This window comes from Grus americana, chromosome 1, assembly GCF_028858705.1.
Source record: "Grus americana isolate bGruAme1 chromosome 1, bGruAme1.mat, whole genome shotgun sequence".
NCBI classification, from domain to species: Eukaryota; Metazoa; Chordata; class Aves; order Gruiformes; family Gruidae; genus Grus; species Grus americana.
This window is the reverse complement of record NC_072852.1, coordinates 173948075-173960162: the sequence shown is the minus strand read 5'-3', so window position 1 is coordinate 173960162 and position 12088 is coordinate 173948075.

The following is a 12088-nucleotide window of genomic DNA, read 5'->3' as shown; positions in this document are numbered from 1 at the left end:
TGCGCTGGGACCATCTAATTTGACACGTTCATAAATGCTGAAGTGTCTTGGAGGTAAGGTGAATAGTGAGGAGACAAGTTTGCTGACCGCGCTAAATTATTTAGAGAAATAAAGAACAATTGCACTGAAAACCTGCAGAAGCATATTACATGACACTTAGCAAATGAATGTTAAAAGGATGAAAATCAGTGTAGATAAATGTAAAACAACATACATAGGGAAAAAATCCAACTTATCTGAACTTTACATATATAGTAATAGACTCTTGAGTTTTTAGGATTGAGACTCTGGGACTATAGTAGATTATTCAATGAAAACCTCCATTCAGTGCTCAGCAGTGGTCAAAAAGGCATAAAACCCACCAGTTCTGGCTCAAGCAGTCCTTCATGTTTTCAAAAAGCATTTGAATGAATAAGAAAAAAAGAGCCGAAAGAGTCCATGTAGCTAGGAGTCTTCATAATAGAAAAAACATAACTAAGGGAGGAAATAGTACAGGTCTTCATTATCGTATGTAACAGAAAAGGTGACTAAATCTTAATTGCTCACTACTATTTTCTACCGTCGGAGTACTAATTGAACACAGGAGATAGCAAATTCAACGCAAACTAAACAAGACTGTTCTTCACATGATTTTTAGTTATTTGTGAAACTCTTGAAATGTCCACATGACATTAATGTGGATGCTAATGTTGATAAGAATTGGTTTTGACATTATACCAACTAGTCATAAGAGCACAACTAACCTTGAAATCCTAAATTTGGTATCACCTATATTGCTTTGATCAGCTTCAGATACTAATATCCTTTTAGTCAGCCCAACATATAAATGAGAGCAGAAGCAGGATCTTCACGTCTATGGTAAAGATAAGTACAATAAATATAAGAAAAAGTAAATTATTCTTAATCCTCAAAACTGGACGGTGAATCAATCTGAAGTTTTTGGTTTTAATGGAGGTTTAGCAAGTTGATTATTCATTTGTTATTTTCCTTTCTTCTTAAAGATATGTTCATTAGATATGAGCACATCATAAATACTGTGTGAAAACCAATCTGGTCTTTGGGTTAATGATAATAATCTGTGGCAAATTTAATTCTCTTGCTTCTTTGGCAATGATGCTATGTTAGCCCCAGTCTTTGCCACATCACGCATATATGAGCACAATCTTTCCCAACAAAAATATAGACATTCTCAATATATAAAGTGAACTTCAGTTAGAAAATATTCACAGCTTACTCATTTATTAGCTGACAGATTTGGTGTCATAATCAAAAAACTAGCTAGGGAGAATCATTATAGCTTAAAATGATTGTTTTTTCTTCATTACGACTAAAAAAGGCAGAAAACACAAAAAGTCTGAGTTTATAGGTGTTTCCACTCTTTTAAATTAGGAAACATCTTAAATTCAAGAAAAAATGTAAATCAGAAATTAAAAATATGAAATCTTGAAAGTAGAATTGCAATAAGTGTTCCACAGCATCTTTTTTAAACTTCAGAAGCAGCATGGCTTGTATTTGGGGAAAATTCAGTCATTTTTAATGATAACAGAACCAGCCTAAAAATGTGAGCAACACAGTACATTTCTTAAATTGTGTTTTTACTGAATATAAAGAAACACAAAAGCAGTATTTTAGCTTATATGCTTTCTAGAAAGTAGTAGGCTTACTTTCCAAAGATTGCCTTTTTCCTGAAGGAGAAGGAAATCTATTCCCACCTCCTAAATGTGGATGTTTATTCCAGTCTGCATTTTGATGAATTAGAAATTCTATGTTGTTCAGCCTGGCAGTATTTTAACATATCAGTCAATATTGCTCCTCTTTTTCTTTTCATTTGGAGTCCAGTGAACATTTGTGATGAAAGTCAAAATACATTCCTCTGTTGTAAAGGATATAGTGCCTATCTCAGGATTAAGAAAAAATGAGAGGGGTCTTTTTCCTACATAGCAGAACATCTTAGTCCAAGTCTAAGACAGGAGGAACATACTACAGCTAAGAAATTTCTGTGTACAATTAGTAGGAAAGTTCACATAATTAGATTTTGAATAGATATGGATTTCTATTTTAAATAAAGTATTCTAGATTTTGAAATTAAATGAATCAAGATCCCTCCTGTTCTCTAAAAGATTACATCATGTTATCAATGTGGTTTCAGTTCTATGCAATGCAATTATCTCATCTTTTACATTTCACCCAGTTATCACAGCTGCACTGTAAAATTGTGCCATGTTAAAAGCCATATTCTTCAACTCTTCTGAAGTGACACACTCTCAAAGGGGTTTGGTGGTCTGGAGAAACCTGCTTCTCATAGAATAAGAATTTTTGCAGTAAGAGGGACAGATTCTCTGTTCTTGGTATGTGTATGGTAAACATCCAATGTCTAGACCTGCATGTACAAAAATAAATAATGGCCCCAGAAAATCCTCTTTTTTATAAAAGACATTAAAAGTGGCTACTATGTTTAGAAACCGTGGCTCATGCTTGGAAATTTAAGTAAGCAGTCCTTGAGCTGCTGGAGGTTGGTGTTTCTGCAGCATGTTTCTTCAGGTTTCCAGGGACTTGCAGTCTCTCCAGTCTGTTTTAGCAACCCCCAGTGCTAACTTCTCCCTCTATATATTTTTCATGGAGCATATGGTAGGTAGCATTACTCAGCTGACAGATGTGCCTTTATGGTGGCTACAATTTGTACTGTGCATGCAGGAGCTTGGAGTATATAAACAGAGGTTGGTAACACTTGATAAGGTCATTATACCGGCTATTTTTGTTATATGTGTCAGCAAACTCCAGGACTAAGGGAACCCAGAGCAATATATCTGACAAAGACCACATTTTTATACGTTGCTTATTGTAGATGGGCTGTTAAGATTATTTGATTTATTAGCTTTTTATGGGCCCTCTGCTATGCTAGTATGATGGGTACCTTGGCAGTCCCTTTCATTAATATCCCATAATAGAGTATTTATGATACCACCATTGACTCGTCAAGACATATTTTATATCTCTGCATAGTAAGTTAAAAAGCTGGATAGACATGAGTTTAATGTCAAGGAGTAATAAAAAGAGCTGGTTACAGTTACCACAGTGTGACTGTTGACTAGGCTAGTAAGAATGAGGATCCACTTTAAAAATCAGGAAAAACGCAAGTTTACTGGCCTTCCTTCACAACCAAATACAGTAAATATTTGTGTCAATGAAGAATGTTGAAAATGGACACTGCAAGCTGCACTGGATAATGCAGCCCCCTTAAGGCATTGTTTTACATTCTTCTGAACCTTGGGTTTGGGGGGGCTTGCACTGACCCAGCTTGGTTAGTCCCAGCAGACTTGGTCCTCTTTCCTGCAAAATGACAGTGAAAGCAAAATAGGCCAGTCAGTTGTGAGGTCTGAAAAATCCCTTTCCAGTGCTTTTAAATACAACATAACACATAACACGCACTGAAGCCCATGTTCTTTCTGAATGTGCAGAGATGAGCTATTTTAATCTATTACTGGGAGAAGAAAAAGGATGTTCTTTAACAAGGATGAAAATGCTGCTGGGCAACATTGAGTCAAATTTTGCTCTGCTTTACGTCTGAAATCATTGGAGTGGGTGCAGAATAAGCTATGGGTACAATGCCTTTTGTCTTCATATATTCTAATAATTTCTTAATAATTGCTGCCTGAGTTGCGACTCAGTATATCAAGCTGTATCCATGTTTGGTGTTTTGGGGTTTTTTCCCTCTCAAATACACCAAAGTGTACTAAGAAAGCACTAAACATAGTCTGAGGTACCCCACCACACTGTTTGTATGAACACATGCATAGGTATTTTCAGACCTTGATCCTTTCAGCACAAAGAGGTGGAAAATGCAAACAAATGAAACTGTATTTGTCAATTGTTCTCCACAGATGTAAACTAATAAGCAATTGATCCTTCACCCATTCCTAGGACTCCCTTGCCTGTATTTTTACTTTTGTGCAATGACTTACAGCTTCAGTGATCAAGGCAAAAAATCTGAATCAGATTACAGGCATTCACCCAAGACAACAGGCAACTGGGAACTGGGCCAGAAGACCCTTCCTATCCGTAGGGCAAACCTACAATGACCTAAAATGAGCACAGTTTGGCCTTGAGAAAAGGGGTGAGCAGCACAGTGTGCTGATCTGTCAGCTCCTTGTCACACCAATGGGCTGAATCAAATTCTGGACGTATATCTTTCTCTAGTTGATAAAGTAAGCCTAGAAAACTGGACGCCTTTTAGTTTGCTAATATTGTGGATCTCATCAGCTGTATGTATAAAACATACAGGATTTTCAGCATTTATTCTGCATAGTGCAATTTGACTCCTTTAGGAAAATTATGGTTAGGTCTAGCCAAAGCGATCTTTAACACATTAAATTTCTCTTTGCTAGAACTAAACACAGATTTAGATTTCTCACTGAAAAATTGACGTAGACCTTAGAAGACTCTTTCACATTACAGAATACAGTTTGGTGGTGATGGCAGCATGGTATTCAGAAGTGACTTGATTAAAGAAAAGGTGTGAGAAAGTTCCAGCAATGGGAGTGGTGGGGTAGGAGAATGGCAAAGTTCGGTGAAGGCTTCATGACTTTGTTCCTCTCTTGTAGCCTATTATATGCCATTCTCTCCTTTCCTTCCCCATATTCACCTAAGTATCAGGACTTCCAGATCTTTTCCTTTCTCCATGGATATTTATCTCCTTTAGATAAGTATTTACCTTTCCTTTAATGCATCAGTGTAACCTCCTTGCCTACCAGAGAAAAGAAGGAACCTGCTACAGATACTAAGTCCATGGCCAGGAGTAAGGAAACAGATGTAGTGGTGAAAGAGCCCCCTGTAGTGCCTGATTTTCTGTCCTCACCAGATTGGACTAACAACCCACCTCTGCAGTGCTAGGTGGGTACACATGGTACACATCTAGGGATGGGTGCACATCCCAGCCTCTCTTTGTATGGTAACAGCAGAAAGGGAAGCAATGGAAAGAGGAGTGCACTTGATACCTGCCTTTCCACTCACTCTGTGCAGCTGCCCATTTTATCTGTTCCTAGTATTGGCCAGTGTTCTGACCATCCAAAACAAATCAGGCTTACAAATAAGCATCTATTAGTCAGCTGGAGATTAGACATTTTTATAATCACCTATGAATATACCAGGTTCAGGTGGGAGAAATGCTTTTGCTATTGAGATCATCAGAAGGGCTGCTGTATTTTTCAAGGCAATTTTCATGAAAATCATATTGTGGTTTCTATTTCAGTACACACCAATTTACTAGCTGAAGACTATGATCAGTCTCTATTAATTGATCTATACAGTTAAACCAAAATGCTTTTTATTCCCCATGATACTGTAGCACTCGGCTTATAGATGAGACTACAAAGAACCTATATGCTGAGTTTTAAACCTTTCTGTGCCAGTGGTCAGTCACTCACAGTAGAAAAGAGTTTCCTAATGTTCAGATGGAACCTTCTGTGTTTCAGTTTATGCCTCTTGTCTGGTCACTGGGCACCACTGAAAAGAGCCTGGCTTCATCCTCTTTGCACCCTCCCTTCAGGTATTTATACACATTGATGAAATCCTCCCTGATCCTTGTCTTCTCCAGGCTAAACAGTCCCAGCTCTCTCAGCCTTTCCTCATAGGAGAGATACTCCAGTCCCTTAATCATCCATGTGGCCCTTTGTTGGAGTCTCTCCAGTATGTCCATGTCTCTCTTGTGCTGAGGAGCCCAGAACTGGGCACAGCACTCCCAGTATGGTCTCACCAGTGCTGAGTAGAGCAGAAGGATCATCTCCCTCGACCTGCCAGCAATACTTTGCCTAATGCAGCCCAGGATACCTTTAGCCTTCTTTGCAGCAAGGACACAAGTGCTTGCTCATGTACAGCCCAGGTCCTTTTCTGCAAAGATGCTTTCCAGCTGGGCAGCCCCTGGCATACACTGGTGCATTTCCCCCCGGGCGCAGGACTTTGCACTTTCCCTTGTTGAACTTCATGATGTTCCTGGCATCTCATTTCTCCAACCTGTCAAAGTCTCTCTGAATGGCAGCACAACTCTCTGGTGTATCAGCCACTCCTCCCAGTTTGGTGTCATCAGGCAACTTGCTGAGGGTACACTCTGCTCCATCATCCATATCATTTATGATGATATTGAACAGGATTTTATATTGGTATTGACCCCTGGGGCACACCACTAGTTTGTGGCCTCCAGCTAGACTTTGCACTGCTGGTCACCACCCTCTGGGCACAGAGGTTCACCCAGTTTTCTGCTCATCCAGCCCATACTTTATCAACTTCTCTATGAGGATCTTATGGGAGACAGTATCAAAAGCCTTAATGATGTCTAGTTAGACAATATCCACTGATCTTTCCTCATCTACAAAGCAAGTAATTTCATCATAGAAGGTTATGAAGTTGATCAAGCATGTTTGTGAAGGTTGTTCTTCTTTCAGATAAAGTCTAGATAAATCAGTTTCTTTTATAATGCAGTTGGTGCAACAATAAATCATTATTTTGAGAGTGTTTCTCCATTATTCTATAAATCAAGATGATTGAGACCTCCAGTTGTAGATATTTTTATTTCATAGCCAGTATCTTCCAAACTTTTCGTAAAAAAATTTACATCTTTGGAAGTATGCTTCCAAGATTTCCATGTTCTTTATGTAGCATTTGGCTTTATAACTGTAGTCCCTTTCTGTTGTGCATTATTTATATCAAAAGATTTTTCTTTCCAGTGGGACTGGTGATGTCAATGGGTGTTACATTCACCTTACCACCAGATTTGTGTGATCTGTTGACCCTTTTCTTATAGACCCTATATTGGTCTGTATTTTTTTAATGAGTTTTCAATGTATTAATATCTATTCAGTCATATGTTGGAGATATGAGTAAGCCTTAAGTTTTGAATGGAAAACCATTTTGTATGACAAGGAACAAACATGAATAATTTAAGATATCTATTGGAATAAGGTATCAAAACTGAAGAAATAAGCAAGCTGACACCTGTAAGAATGAAACCCATTAATGTTAACAACAGAGGGAATTTTGCATCATTTAGGTAGACTAGAATAGAGAAATAACCATAAAATAGATAACTTCTAAGGGAAGAATATAATAGTAGATAAAATATTGATAAAAGGATTGTAAACAATGCACAGCATATATTAACATATGATAAACTATTCAAATTTGACAATCCAGTGGAAAAAAGATTTTTTTCCTCAGTCTGGCTTCTCAGACAGCATCAAATGCCAATGTCTAACTGAACCTACAAAGCCATCTTAAAAAAAAACCCCATGCTCAAAATTTATTATATGTGCCACTTATGTTGTTGAGGTTAGCTTGATTTCCAGAGAAACAAGGGCTATATGATCTTTATGTTTGTCAATAGAATCCGCTAACATTGAACCAACTATGCAATCTCAACCAAATTTGACAAACACTAGATACATACTCTGGTTTCATGTCTCGCCATTGCCAGGTCCAGTGAGAGTTCTCACCACCAAGTCATAGCACCTCTTTCTTTCCTTCTAACTCTCCTTCTGATCCCAGTAAACTTCCAGTACACAATGGACCAGTCCAGCTTGTCCAGTGACCCAACTTAAGCAATAGGAGAGACACTTCTGACAAATACCCTTCAGCCTTGTAATAAGGTTGCTTTCTAGAGATAGTTTGGATGCCTTTGAATTGAGGAATGTCACACATTCAGGGTGGTAGCTCTGTGTAAAAATGCTGTATCAAAGACAAGTGGCTGCTCTTCTAATGCTTTTCTACAGGGAAAAGCACCTCCAACTGTACTACGTCAAGGCACAAAGCCTCTCAGATGACTAGGTATTTTTGAACTCATATCTGAGCATGCCACGTCAGAAACAGTACTACCTCTTTCGTTCTTCTGTCAGTTAGGTGGAAGAGAGAGTGCAGCCTTCCAGACCTGTTGGCAAGAGAAACTTTTGGGCCAAGCAGGGAAACATCCAGGACTCAATGACTGCTAAACTAGTTGCTTTTGAGATTGTATGTTTGGATTTACGTGCCTTTGTGCATCTGCAGCATGTTCTTTTATAGATGTGTAACCTGGTGGACTAAAATGGTTGCCTTTTATAATAGTATCTAAAAAGTTTTCCTAAATAACAGCATTCATCCAATGCAGCCACCTACCAGGTTCTCAAAGCCTTATTCACTCAAGTAACTATTACACAGTATAAACATAGATTCTGAGTTAAAGGGGCCTGAAATCCATATGATTGAAAATATGTTGGCTCTGGACAAAGACCTGCAACTTTTATGTTCTTCACGTAAAAGACATTCACTTCTTTAGAGAAATGTTTTTAGTAAGTAATTGGATTTACATAACTTGTTAGTGATATTAAGTGATTAAAGGGGATCACGTTTCAAACAACATTTCTAAAGGGGTATTTTGTAGAAGAGTCTGGTCTTCCGGCTTATTTTCAGCTTGCCATTGAAATACTGCCACTTTTCCATTTGCTCTGCCAAATTATCAGTGAGTCTCCCATGTGCCTACTTATACAATGCTCACAGTGGTGAGAGTAATAGGACTCTGAATCAGCTAAGCACTCAGGTTTCAATGTAAAAGTATCCCTGTAGCGTGTACTTTTGTCAGGCATCTCATCATCACATGTCCCAGGTGAGGGATTTTGGTCTCAAGAGAATAGATGAAACAGAGAGTTTCATTTAACTTACAAGGGAAACACAATGACGAGGTTCAGACATCATTATTACCACACCACGGTAGAATATGAACAGAGCTGCAAATGGAGAGACTTGGCATTGCACTGAATCAAAGACAAGAGTTTTTCCAATGGCTCTGTTTCTCAATTCATAATGCTAAACACTAACACAGCATAAAATATTAAGGCTGTATATTTTAAAGCCTATACACTAATACAGTATGTTATAAAGATTAATTTTAAGCCAATGTGAGTCACTGAATTTCTCCTTTATTCCTTGTGGTATACTAAATATTAAGTTTGCAATAGATGTAATGATAATACAGTATTCTAAGGCTTTCTATGTTTACATAGAGTACAAGAAATAAAAACTAGCTATCTAGTATGCTTAGTGCGTGCATCTATAGTTATTGTAGTGTGAAGTCACAGTGAATAGAGGAAAATACTTTTAACACTGTACTTATCAGAGCTGGTTTTATAGTAATCATTAGTAGTGATCTCTACATAGAACTCAGAGCACTTCACAAATTTGTGTACCAGCATCTTCCCCATTTAACGGATGAGGGTATTGCAGTCCCTAATGATAAAATGTTCTAAATAATGTAAAAAAACCCTATGGTTTAATCTCAAATGTTGCTTAACTACAGAATGAAGTGTTATGGTATTTGATCAGAATCATACAGTTTGGATTAACATGATTCAAAACATAAACATTGATAGTAAAATTGTGTGCATACATATTAATATGTAAATACTGCACAGTGATGATTTTCTTTGTAAAAATTTGTATTCAAAGATCAACCAATGATAAGACACCAGCCCTGGGAATACAATACAAGTTTTCTGCCTGCCAATGCTATTCACAAAGATTGTGCTGCACTGGCTCTAATTTGCAAACAGACCTTTCCCTGTGGAAGTCCTCTTTTACACATACTGTTTCAGAGGAAGAGAACTACTATGCCTGTCAGATTAATAATATATGTATTAAAAAAAAAAAATCCCCAAGAAATATTAAAATTATGTTAGACTGGGAAAATTCCAGAATATCTCTGATCATTAGGTTTATGCATGTAACATCGTTTCAGCCTATAGAATTGTGCAATTAATATAGATCTTTTTTTATGTACAACAATTTTGTAAGAAAATCCCTTTCTCAATGCTGCTGGTGGGAGTGGAGAGATTCTATTGTCAATTTCCCAGAAAAATGAAAAAACAACCACAGCACAGGGGAGAAAAGCAATAAATGGAACTTTCTTCCAGGCATTCTGGCCATTAATAATTGAAAACCCTTACAATGATCTGAGTCAGATTACTAGAACAGGTTTTGAAAAATTACCTGTTGTGTTACTAGCCCACTAACCTTCTCTGCACCTTTGGTGAACAGCTGACAGTCTGGCACCTATGAAGTGTACGTTTCTTACAGCCCTGAGTCCAGGGAAATGTAGAAGTCCTGTGCTGTCTTGTCTCTGTGAAGAAAATATTTGTATCTTGGGAAAGAAAGATAGCTTGATTTGAAGTACCGCTCAACGGATCCTAGCACTTGATTGAAATAATATAGCTTTGTATTAAAGTGATTTTTAAAAATAGTAAAAGCGTGACTACAGTGCAATTACAGCCAAGTCTGCCTGTATTCTGATGCTGAAAACTTGGTAAAGCAATTTTCACCCAAGAATAGTCTGAATGTAGCTTTGTGGTACTTTGGATACTTCCAGAGTGATTTACTATATTTTGCGAGACAAGATTTTTACAGTACTCCCAAACTCTCTTCTGCATTGCTGCTTTCCCTCTCTTTTCTAGAATGATGCTGACTATCCTTTTCATTTGCCTTCTGCTTTGGGTCAAGAAGACTTTTTCACTAGTTATCACTGAATTATGAAAGTATACACCCTTTTCTCTTGTATTCTTCAAGAGCAGAAAATTAATACAATTGTGATTCCCCCTCCTCAGCCTCTTTTTTTCTCCCCAGGCTTATAGATAGACTGTCTCTCCTTTCAGATGGGTATACTTGTCTCCTTTCTTCTGGCACCCGGGCCTCAATTAGCTAATTTAACTATCCATGTTTAACATTTTAGTAACCAAGTCATTTTACGTTCCCTCTCTATTCCATGGAGCAACAGAGATCTTTAGCTGGATCCTAGCTGCACTTTCTATCCTAGAAGTACAAAACTTTACTAAGACCCTATTCATAAGCTAGATGGTGTGTCTTCACCAGCTTTCGGGCTGGGTGACACCAGTCCTCAGTTTTGTTAACCAGATTAACAGTACACTTTGTATAATACATGTGATTCCCATTTCTTCCTCGAAACATTGCATATGTGGTTTGGTGGGTGAAATTGGAACATCACACGTTCCTGCAATCTGTCCATCTCTGACAGCTTCATTTCTTTAGTCAGTGGCTGATCTGATGCTGATAGAGGTGTCAGAAGAAATTGCCTGTCATACGTGTGGGTTTGTCACTCATATGAATCAGTTTTATCACAGCTCCAGAGCATCCCCAGAGACAGTACTAACTGCTTTGTTTTTAATTACAAAGTCACTCTTTGGGTTTCTTAATATGGACAGCTGTGTAGCCATTCATAGCATCATCTTTTTCAAAATTTAGAATACAAATACTACAATTTAACCATCTTTTCTCTGAATTTAGCTATTAAGTTTTCAAAAGAGCCTCCATAGCATTCATCCCAATTACTGTTCAACTATTTCTAAGGTATCATGTCTATCCCAGAGACAGTCCATATTTCAGCACATCTTGTCACAAAGCACATTCTCTTACCCAAAGTGCCTGAAATAAAAAAAAGGCTAAGAGATTTAAAGCATAATTGTGGCTTAGTTCAAAGCCAGGGTTAAAGAGATATGGGGCTTTTTTGGTTTTAGTTTGGGGTTTTTTTTCCAATTGCATCTTAACTGCATGTCAAATAGAAACAAATTCTAGTTATTTCCTTGGGAATACAAGGCAATCCCAGAAACTGAACTCAAGCTCTGAAGTAAATGTAAAGCCTTCTCAAGATATCTTAATGTTTTTGTGGTTTTTTTTTTTTTTTTTTTTTAAATGAGCTGTTTAACTAGTGGGATGGAACAATCATGACATTTTAGCTTCTTTTGACATTTCCAGTTAGCCAGTGCATGGGTCTTTCAAAACATTTCAACACCAAGGAGTAATTTGGCGATGTAGTCAGGTATTTCTTTGATACGGTCCTATTTCTTTACAAAGAATGCACACAAAATACTTTTTTTCTTAGACACCATTACAGTTAAACAGTAAAAGGCTATTTCTTTGCCCAAACTCTCAAGTTTCATTCTGCATAGAATTCTCCCACCTCTTAAATGTATGATTCTTACCGCTGCTTCTTGTCTTTTGGCTGTTTCTTTTTCTCTGTTTCTGGAGGTTTTTTGGCTGTTCTTAAAACACACCTCCATCA